We start from the raw sequence: 12,168 nt of genomic DNA, 5'->3' as shown, positions 1-12,168 counted from the left end.
TTGGCTCCATTTGGTTAGGTTTTCAGTGGAATAATTATCGTGAATAAGCTCGGCAAATCCAGGGGAACAAAGGTGGAGGGATTTTACCCGAAACCTTTGAAATGTGCTATTCATCCTATGTTTATTACAGGTCTGAAATTCATGTTTTTGATTCAAAGAGTAAAATCCGAAAGGCTTATTAATGCTGTTTTTAATGCTGAGGAATTAATAGTAAAATTTGATTCTTTTTTTTAAAAAAAGAAAACTTCGTTTGACTTGTTCGTACTGTTTGGAGTATGTTTGACCGGTTTGTTTTTCAGATGTTTCGATTTTGCAACGCATTCAATTGAGTATAGCAAAGTTGTTTGCGGTTGTTTTTCGTCGGGAATTTTCTGTTTTCAAACTAAATTGCGATAAATTAATAAAAATAATTTCTTTTTATAAGAATTTATGAAACTTTTTCTTCGGTTTGAGAGAAAGGGAAATCTTCACTCGATTAAAGGTACGAATTTATTTCTTATTTTTAAAGAAAGGAATATATTAGTACTAGACAATAGAGGTCCTGGACTGGCCTTGAGTATTCATATTGGAGTTAAATGTGAGAGGTCCTTGACTGGCCTCGAATATTTGCGTCAAACTTCAGAGGTTCCTGACTTGACTGGAGAATTTGCTTTATTATTCAATTTGAAGATTTACGATTCAGCGAACGATTCTTTGAATTATATTAAATATTTTTTTTTCTCAAACTGAGAAATAAAATATTTATTGAATCCAGATTTTGACTTGGCAGCGAGAAGACAGATTAATTATTGTAATTTATTTGTAATAAACATTTATTTCCTGAATTGGTTGTGTTGTTATTTGTTTATATATATATTTACTGTTAATTTATGAACTATCACTCCTCTGGATTTCCGAATTGAAACAACAGCCTGAGCTATCCGGATGCTTGCTCGTGTAAAGCCCCTTCTGAGGCCGGGCTGGATTGGTTTTTCCCACCTTGTCCGCTAGGCTACGGATGGGGGCGTTACAAATTTGAACACAGCCCAAGTCCTCTCTAAAATTTTTGGGTTTGTATTGTAATTCCGCTCTAATTTTTTTTTGTTTTGTTTGGTAAGTCCTTTCTAAAATTTTTTGTTTTTGTAAGCTTTTCACATCCGTCATTATTACTTTGATCTAAGGATTAAACTCGTTGTTATTTATGGAAATTCACATATTGCTTTTGCATTTCAGAATTAAATTCGTGATTGCTACTTGGAAATTATTGTTCATTTATAAATTACTAGTATGTTTGATAAATTGAATTAAGGTGAAGCAAGGTATTATTAGAATTATTTCCATTTGGTCAAAGAAAAAGTCTGGGTCGCAGTAGTGTTCGTAGTTAGTATTGTATTTTGTATGTATTATAATTATATTATTTATGTTCTATTTATACTTGTATTGTTCTATACTAATACATATGTGTGATCCGATGGAGTATGTCAGTATTGATATTCCGGAGCAATATTCCGAATTGATAACGGTAGATAGAACCGGCAATTTTGAAACAGATACTAGATCTGATTTTGGACAGTTGAATATGTCACTGACTCCGCCAACTCAAGGGAGTTTTCATATTAGACAACCATCTATGAGAGCTAATAATTTAGAATGTGGAGGTAGTACGCAGTCACCTGCGGATGAATATAATTTTAGTAGATTTGTTAATATTGGGAGTTTGAATGAATCGTTTCGAGATCAAAGGCAAGTTACTTTCAATGAGCCTTTAATGAGTGCTGGTACAAATAATGATGAGAATTCGATAAATTTTGGAAATTCAGGTCCTGATAAGAATGAGGTTCCTTCTAGGTATTTGAATCTTAGAGATTATTACCGAAGGGTTTCTCAAATTAGGAATTCCACTCCCAAGACTTCGTTACATCCGCGGTATGGTGCTACACCTAGGAGAACTCAGATGGGTGAAAATGTGTTAACAGGGTTGCCAACTTTGCATAGTACTAATGAATCTTCAAATGTTGAGCATAATCTCCTGATGAAGTATACATTTAAAAGAACTAGTGATTTTCTAGAGTCAAAATTTAAGGAATTTAAAATAACTGATGGCAGTAATAGTTTGCAAGTTTTTGAAATATTAGCCAAAATTGAGGAAACTCTAATGGATACTAGCTACTCTTTGAGTATGATTCTTTCTGTTCTTGTCGGGAAATGTGAAGGTTCATTATTAAAAGAAATTTTGTTAGCATTAAATCATCAAATAGCTTGGAATGAGTTAAAATCTAGGCTTGTTAACAATTTTATTACGCCTGTTGCATTACATTCACTTATTTCTGAGAGAATTTATAGACGTCAACGCCTCACTGAATCAGTTACTCAGTATGTAAGATCTATAGTAATTGCCATGAATGTATTAAATTTTATGGATAATGAGTCAGACATGGTAAATATCATTGTATGTGGCATGAATCCAAACCATAGATATAAAATGCTGAATTATTACATCCCAGCTACCCGATCCGAGTTAATGGATATTGCTGATAAGCATGAATTAAACTTTCGAAATCAATTGGAATATAATAAGGAAATGGGTTCTTTTCGGAAAAAGACTAATTTAGTAATGTTAAATCCTGATCAAGGTTTTAAAAATAGAGAATTTCCAGTGGGTGATAAAAATTTTTCTTTGAATAAAGGATTAAATAATTCTTACCCTACTAATGTAAAGAATCGCTTGAAAGTAGAATCTCGGGTTCATGGAAAAAACAAGATTCCGAATGAACGGTCTGATCAATTTAAAGCATCTAATGCTTCAGTTAACACAATTCCTAGTGAATTGGACAATACCGTCGCTTCATTTGTGGTTGGTAAAATACATAATTATTTAACAGACATTTGTGTGGATGGAGGTTCAAGCTTTAACATCGTTCGACTGGACTTAGTGCGGTCTTGTGGATTGGAAAAATTTATTAGACTGACTCCTGGAAAGGTAGTAAATGCTCCGTCCGGGTTAAATTTTTCAACAAACCGGGAGATAATATTGACCTTGAATCTCTCAGGTCATTTTGAGAGAATATCATTTAAGATAGTGGAACAGTTGCCTTGCATGTGTCTTCTGGGAACGCCTTTCTTACGATCGACAAACTCAGTTATAGATTATGCTAGAAACTGTTTGATTCTACGCGGTGGAAAGAAACGGGTTAGGTTAAACTATAAGAAGATGATTCAACATAACAAACATCTTAGGGGATTTAAATCTGGTGATGAGTCTGGCCAAAGGGATGAAATGATAACTGATCATCACTCTGCTAAACATGATGTTTCTTCTGTTTCGAACTTTATGGTATCGATTTTTATTTGTGAAGATGGATTTAATTTTCGGAAAAAAGATGCGAGTATTCAGTGTGATTTGGATTATTTAGATCTTGAATCCAAATTATTAGAAATTCCAGCGCCTAGTGCTATCCAGCTGAATCATCTGAGATCTATGATTGATTCAGAAGTTGGAGACGTTCGAAAAATCGAAGATTCCATTGAATCCATGTGGAAGGATGAAAGTCGTACGAATTTTGGGAAAACACTGGGTGGTGCGATTGAAAGGTCCGAAGTTACAAATCCAGTTGGGACTCAGTATAATAATTCATCTTCAGAGGGCAGTTGTGTCTCAGTTATTGATAATTTTTATGGAAATCAGAGTGGTGCAAATGAAATATCCGTGATTAACTTGGAGAATTCGGGACAGTGCATTGAGAATTCTCGGTTAATGGACAAATTAGGAAATAGTAGTTCAAAAGAAAATTCGAGTCAACCTTTAGTTGTCGATTTAACATCTGCAGTTCTTAATGTTGAACTTGGTCAGAGTGAACATTCGGCGAGCAATGCTAGGTTGCCAGATAAGGATCAAGATAGTGTTGTGAAACCCGATGCAAATACTAGTGGAAAGAAAAGCAAGCGTAGGAATCGTAGGAAGAAAGGATTAAAGAATAAATCTTTAGTGGTAACTCCGGATACTAACTTAGCTGAAAAGAAAGTGGAGCTTAGTCATAGCAGTGGTCCAGTGAATAAAGTGGATAAACTGAATTCTTTAGATGGTAGCAGCGGCTCTGAAGTTTCAGATATTGATATAGATCAAGCTGAAAACTTTCACAAGTTGATTCAGAGAAATAAAAAGTTTATTTCGGACGAGCCTCGTACATCCGATAGTTTACATGATCAGACTACCATGCAGGTGAAAAATCCGGAATGCACACAGTTGAAAAACCAAAATGATAATCGGGATGCTTGGAAATTCAATGAACCAGAGGTGATCTCTTTCATTGATTCTATAAAGTCTAAATATAAAGACGTGATATCAGATAGAGTAGGGTGTATAAAAAATTTTATTGGCAGATTATATCTTAAGGACAATAAACCATTTAAGGACACACCATTTCCTATTCCAAAAAATAAAGAAAAGATTTTTTATGATCAAATTCGAGAGTTATTGGATCAAGGTATTCTAGAGGAAGTTGATCACTCTAATTTTGCCAGTAGCTGTTTTCTAGTTCGGAATAAGAATAACACTCATCGTATTGTTGGGAACTACATTAAGGCTAATTCACTTATTGTGAATGACGGGTATCCGTCTCCTAATTTAGAAGAATGCCTTACAGGTTTAGCTGATAAGCGCGTGTACACGAAAATAGATTTACGCCGTGCGTATTTCCAAATCCAGTTGGATAAAGGATCCCGAGACATTACAACTATTGTAACTCCAAAAGGGTGCTATCAGTATACGCGTCTTCCAGTAGGAATTAAGACGGGAAGTAATATTTTATCTCGAGCCATGGAAAAGGTATTAGGAGACATGAGAGACGAGGGTGTTAAACTATTTTTCGATGATGTCTTGATAGCTTCCAATTCCATCGAAGAACATATGAAAACTGTTGAAAGGGTATTCGAACGATTTAAAGATTATGGTATTACTGTATCCCCAGACAAATGTATGTTCTTTTATAGACGTATTAACTATTTAGGGTATGTGATAGAAGGGGATCAAATGGAAATTGATCCAAGTAGGGTGTCAGCCATTAAAAATATTCCTCCTCCTAGAAATCGACGTGGCCTTATGAAAATACTAGGTTTATTTAATTACTACGCTAAATTTGCTTCTGAATTTCAAGAATTAATGGGACCTTTGAGTGCCTTAAAGTCACCCAAGGTAAAATTTGAATGGACGAAGGAGCACCAAATGTTGCTAGATAGATTAAAGAACATTTTAATTGAAAATGTCGTTTTGAAAACGCCTGATTTGAACAAGAGGTTCATTGTTAACGTGGACGGCTCTGGGAAGAGTGTGGCTGGGTGCGTCTCTCAGGAGAATGAAAATGGCAATCTTCAACCAGTTGCCTACTTCAGCAAACGGCTTTCGGAGGCTGATAAGCACCGAAGCATATATGAAATAGAGTTTATCAGCCTGGTTAAAACTATTTCACGTTATAAGCATTATCTGATAAACGAATTTGACGTACTCACCGACAACAAAGCGTTAACATGGATTTTGAATAACAGCAAGAGACTCCTGAAATATGGTCCATTGGTAGAAATACTTTGTCAGTTTAACTTTAAGATAAAACATGTCAGGTCAGCAGACAATACCGTTGCGGACTTTCTGACCAGGATGTACGATCCTTTTGAGTTCGACATTATGGAAGGACCTGTTGGATTAGCTGCTTTCAAGAAGAACATGGAAATAGCCAATAAGTGGAAACTTCCTTTAGTAGAAGATTCGATTGATAAATTACAGAGAGAAGACCTCGAACTGATGGAAATAATAGAGAAGTTAGAGCGTGGGGAAAGTATTTCAGGATTCCTTCTTAATAATAAAATACTCATGAAGAAGACTAAATCTGTCATGAATCCATATAAGGTGGTAATTCCTAAAAAACTACGGAAGGTTATGATAGAATATCATCATGACGACAGGATAGTCGGAGGACATTCTGGTACGTATAAGACATTAAAAAAGCTGATGCGGAAATTTACTTGGGATAAAATGAAAGAGGATGTTAGAGACTATGTCTCTACATGTGATATTTGTCAGAAATCCAAAGAGGTTAATCAGAAGAAGATGGGTCGTTTAGCTTCCGAATTCAGTAAAAGAATAAATGCTCATTGGATGTTTGACATTGTAGGTGTTCTTCCTAATTCACAGGGATATAAGTTTATTTTGATTGGAGTTGATAACGCCAGTCGCTTCGTTGTGTTGGAAAAATTGAGGACCATAAATTCAACTGTGGTGTCAAATAAAATGATGGAGATTTTCAGTAGAATAGGTTTTCCGGAGGCCATATCGACTGACAATGCTTCCATCTTTGTGTCTGAGAAATTTAGAACCTTCTTATTTGGACTAGGGATTCGTCATATCCGACTCAGTCCCTATCACCCGGGAGGAAACGCAGCGGAGAGATTTATAAAAACCTTAAAGGCGGCGTTACGTGCCTATATATCAAAAAGGCAACATCTATGGAGCAATCTTATTCCGCAATTGCAGTTTACATTGAATATCAGCGAGCATGAGGGGCTGAAGATGTGTCCTATCGAGTTATTCTACGGACGTCCATATTCTACACCATTGGAAAATCGATGGAACATCGTCAGTTCAGACTATGGTGGCAAGTCATCGGCTGAATTGTGGAATAACGCTATTAAAAACATGGAAAAGAGCTGGAGTAAACGGCGGAAGTTGATGATGAGAAGAAGAAACCCTGTAAATTTCAGTATTGGCGATAAGGTGTTATTGAAGACTCACGTTAAGTCTTCGTTGAAGGATAAAATAGCTAAGTCCTTAGCAGATAAGTATTATGGTCCGTTTGTAGTGAGGAGTTTCTTGACTCCAAATACGATTCTTGTATCTGACGAAAATGATTCTCCCAATTCTTATCGCCGATCTCATGTTTCAGAGGTAAAGGTATATAGAGATAGAAGAAACCTAGATAGAGTGGGGAACGAAAATTAGAATTCCTAGAAAGATCTTGCCTTATCCTTAAAAGTTTAAGTCTAGTTTATGGTTTAATGCAATTGCAATTGAATTAATTATATTAGTATATATATATTCATCAGTATTTTTGCTATTTTTATTAAAATTGTAAATTATTAATTACTTGTAAATATAGATTTTACTATGGCCATAGTGAAACAAAAAAAATTGTAAATATAGTAATTAATTTTTATATATATATTTAAGTAAAATTTTGAATTTGTCAATAACAGTAAATAACTTCATATATATATTGAAGTAAAAGATTTTTTTGAAAATTTGAAACTAGTTTAGAATATTTAACGTTGTTTGTTATATATATGTAATTTTGTAGTCAGTTGATTCTTGTATATATATGTTTGTTTAAAATTTGTGTCTTATAATCTTTTTGTATTCCGTAGCTTGCCAAGAAGAAGACGTCGAAAAATTCTTGGTTTGAGAATTTTTCTTTTCCAGGGCGGCGAGTTTGTAACGTGCCCGTTACAAGTCACAGGAAAAAAAAAGAAGAAATTATAAAAATAAAAAAAATGTAAAATCTTCGATAAGGAAACTGGTAAAATTACTATTATTGTATTTAATATTATGTGTTACAGAAGGAGACATAAGCTTATATAAAAGAAATATCATCTGCGAATTTTTTTTAAAATTAAGAGAGAAAGAATTAAGTGTAAAAATAACGTTTGTGAGAAGATTTCCTTTGCCTTTCGTAACCGAGAAATATCAAGGTCTTGGCTTATGCGCTGGTCGTTGACTGCGCATGGTCACGGCTTTGCGGCCGTAAGTAGCTGGCCTCGGCTAGCTGACTTGGGCTGTGTTGTATGAACGGGTAACATCTGGAAGGATTAAGCTGTTCGAATGGATTATAAATCTAAATGGACGTTTCGTGTTGGTTCACGTTTCTTGTATTGAAGTCTTCGTTTGTAGAAGAGTGTGTTATAGAAGGAAATAAGAATATCCATTACAAGTGAGGATTATGATTATAGTGATATTTCATTTTCTGCAATATTTAGTGTATTTGCGTGTTTTTGAAAAATTAGTGAAAATAGTGTTGCTTGGAAATTCGATAAAAGTGTTGGAAGGGAGGCTTGGTTTAGTTCTCTCTGCTTCTATTAGCAAGCAAATTGCAGAAAGGTGCATGAGTAATACTCAGAATCACGTAATTATAATTGTATATATATTTTTTTATCGATTTCGTGAATGTGGGAAATTGTGGATCTACGACCCATTTTCTCAATTGAGTTTCTAATTGAATTGAGATCATTTAAATTGAGTCCTGAGCATAACCTCACCTTACAGTGGAATATTCTTGTTTTGATAAGAGAGTCCGAGACAATTGAGGGCAGAGAAACTACTGAAAGTTGAGGTAAAAACGTGGATTTTCAGAGGTGAGTTAATTTTCAATTTTTCTATTAGATTGTCTGTCTACGTCTTTATGTGTATTCTGTGGGTTGTCTTGTTGGCTCCATTTGGTTAGGTTTTCAGTGGAATAATTATCGTGAATAAGCTCGGCAAATCCAGGGGAACAAAGGTGGAGGGATTTTACCCGAAACCTTTGAAATGTGCTATTCATCCTATGTTTATTACAGGTCTGAAATTCATGTTTTTGATTCAAAGAGTAAAATCCGAAAGGCTTATTAATGCTGTTTTTAATGCTGAGGAATTAATAGTAAAATTTGATTCTTTTTTTTTAAAAAAGAAAACTTCGTTTGACTTGTTCGTACTGTTTGGAGTATGTTTGACCGGTTTGTGTTTCAGATGTTTCGATTTTGCAACGCATTCAATTGAGTATAGCAAAGTTGTTTGCGGTTGTTTTTCGTCGGGAATTTTCTGTTTTCAAACTAAATTGCGATAAATTAATAAAAATAATTTCTTTTTATAAGAATTTATGAAACTTTTTCTTCGGTTTGAGAGAAAGGGAAATCTTCACTCGATTAAAGGTACGAATTTATTTCTTATTTTTAAAGAAAGGAATATATTAGTACTAGACAAGAGAGGTCCTGGACTGGCCTTGAGTATTCATATTGGAGTTAAATGTGAGAGGTCCTTGACTGGCCTCGAATATTTGCGTCAAACTTCAGAGGTTCCTGACTTGACTGGAGAATTTGCTTTATTATTCAATTTGAAGATTTGCGATTCAGCGAACGATTCTTTGAATTATATTAAATATTTTTTTTTCTCAAACTGAGAAATAAAATATTTATTGAATCCAGATTTTGACTTGGCAGCGAGAAGACAGATTAATTATTGTAATTTATTTGTAATAAACATTTATTTCCTGAATTGGTTGTGTTGTTATTTGTTTATATATATATTTACTGTTAATTTATGAACTATCACTCCTCTGGATTTCCGAATTGAAACAACAGCCTGAGCTATCCGGATGCTTGCTCGTGTAAAGCCCCTTCTGAGGCCGGGCTGGATTGGTTTTTCCCACCTTGTCCGCTAGGCTACGGATGGGGGCGTTACACTATGCAGTTAAATATAATCGGCGAAAGAAGTTCGAATAAAATTTCAATTTAAAGAAAACCTACGATAACTTATATACTTATATACATTTGAAATTATTTTGTGCACATAAATAGCTCTGTCCTCGTGTCGGATTCTTATCACGTTAATTTTATTTAAATTCGTATCCTAAGATAAAAGAGAAAGTTTTTATGCCAAAAATTAGTATCTCAGAATCTTCGCGCGTTAGAAAGACGAAATTCGGCATATAAACTCCTTATTAAAAACAAGTGTCCATTTATCCTAACGATGTCACAAATTTTGCTCCTAATCGGTGAATTCGGATATTTTGTATAATATATTTGCATAATGGGTTTTGGGTTGGACTTCAACCGTATGGTTCAACGGTCTTACCGGGTTCAGCCATATTTTCCATTTTTTTCATTTCATCATTATCACGTTCTCCCTTAGCCTCAGAGTATAATAATGGGACTTTAAAACCAAAGAAGACATAAAATATATAATTATATAAAAATTATATTTTGCTCAATATATAAACACGAATTCTAAAATTTTATGTATTTGTATCTCATTATCACATTAAAATAGCTGAACCATCTGTAATAAACATAGTTAGGCCTATAACTGGCACCAGCGGGATTTTTAGACTTCTAAACTATATAGTAAGACTATTCATGGCTTTGTATTGATTGTTTTAACAAAAGAGACACTGACCAAAGCTTAAAACTCACTTTATTTTAAATTATAATTTGTAACTGTTTCGGATATCTAGCATATCCTTCTTCAGACACTATCGAAAATAAATGAAAATACAGACATATATATAACTATGTTTCGCTTAAATCTGCGTTCTTCCGTCGACAGTTATGAGACAAAATGTTAAGATATTAAGAAGCGATATTTTTTTTGGAACTTATTCAACTTTTTAACGGTAGGTCTACTTCTTGCATGAAATCATATTCGAACCATTTTTTTTTCAGAAATAAAACGTTTTTAGTTAATAGTTGATCACCATAGAACAAGTACGGTAATAGATGCGAAAAGCGGCTATTGGAATCGATTTAACGTCTCAAGTAGAATTCCATCACGCTCCGTATTTCTCTGCTCAAACAGGAAGTGGTAAAAATTTACTAGTACTTCCGATTTATATACTCCTCTCTACACAGGAGAAATGCAAAGAATCGGTCTCTCGGACTGAATGAAACGTCCCAAGGAAAAAAAAACTTATTTCAATTTTTATCCCTCAATACCAATCAGAAGGTTTGGAAATTGCGATTTTCACTCATAAAATCAATCACAATATAAAAATACAGGTCAAAATATATGTTCGAACCCACTTGAGATAGACAGATCAAACTCCGTATATGAGCAAGTTGACACCAGACCTAGCAACTTCGAAAATTTCGATTTTGAGGAGAGGAAACAGATCAAATTCTACATATTTTAAATTCGCATTTTCTATTTATAAAAAGTCAAAATGGAAGAAAGGTAAATTATTTATATTTAATTAGCAAATTACTCGTTCTTCGTAGGTCAGAATACGTTTCAGTTTGGGCATAACGGAGAATGGGGGATGAACTTGGATTTATACGGCATCGGAAGTGTCACTTTTTGTCTCAGCGTGCTCGAAAACTATATATTAGACACTAATAGCGCTTTTTCGATCGTTTTCATACGGCATCGGAAGTGTCACTTTTTGTCTCAGCGAGCTCGAAAACTATATATTATACACTAATAGCGGTCTTTTTCGATCGTTTTCATGTAACTCCTCCTCTCCAACACCCAGCGACTCAAATACGCTAGTTGTCGCCAGGGGCAAGAACTCGCTTTAGCACCCCCTGATAAACCAAACCAAACTCTCCTCAAGTATTTGCCCAATTTTACGCCCTTCCAATCCGACCCTCATGGAAGACCACGTTTGCCCCTAGTTACGTCGCTGCCCTACCCAAGCTACCAAACTAAATTAGGTTTTAAACGCCATCACTGTCACTGTTCATCTCAGCCAACCATGAAACTAAAGATTTTACACTATTATGGGCAGTTTTCGATCTATTTTTATATATCTCCCACTCTTTCTTCCTTAAGTCGTCAAATTGCAATGATAAAAACCATCTCAGGTATGAATTTCATCTATGTTGAAACTTTGATCGATATTGCTCGGCTGGTTTAAAAGTTATAAATCACAAACATAGTCACTTTCGTTTTTACTTATATAAATGTGTAAATTGATTCGAATTTGGTTTCTCGTATTTCATTTTGATTCATGGGCGTATTCTAAGTGGAGAAAGTGTTCAAATATACCTTTCAAATATATTTCGTAAATTTAATCTTATCCCTACAGGAACGGTTATTTCAAATCGTATCATACAAAATTACATCAATCTTGCCTGCACAATCATAACGAAAAGATGACTGAGCCCTATGAAAACAATTTTTGAACACTGTCCTTGACCTGGATGTTTTGCTTTCATTAAGAAATGTATACTAAGGGGTAAGAGAAGTTCATAATCTATACTACAAATAATGTATCTCCGAGCCTCTCAAACTAGCAATATTTTTTGTATATATATTTCTTATTAAAAATAAGTGGGCATATATCTACAATTTTCCAAAATTTCACTTTTTACGAAGGGAAGGGAGCATTCGAACAATCATTTTATTTATATTGAAATCATCGTTATCTATCTTATCATCATGGAAAACTGTGAACAGTT

Source organism: Thermobia domestica, chromosome 9 (assembly GCF_964235325.1).
Source record: "Thermobia domestica chromosome 9, izTheDome1.hap1.1, whole genome shotgun sequence".
Lineage (NCBI taxonomy): Eukaryota > Metazoa > Arthropoda > Insecta > Zygentoma > Lepismatidae > Thermobia > Thermobia domestica.
This window is presented reverse-complemented; position numbering follows the sequence as displayed.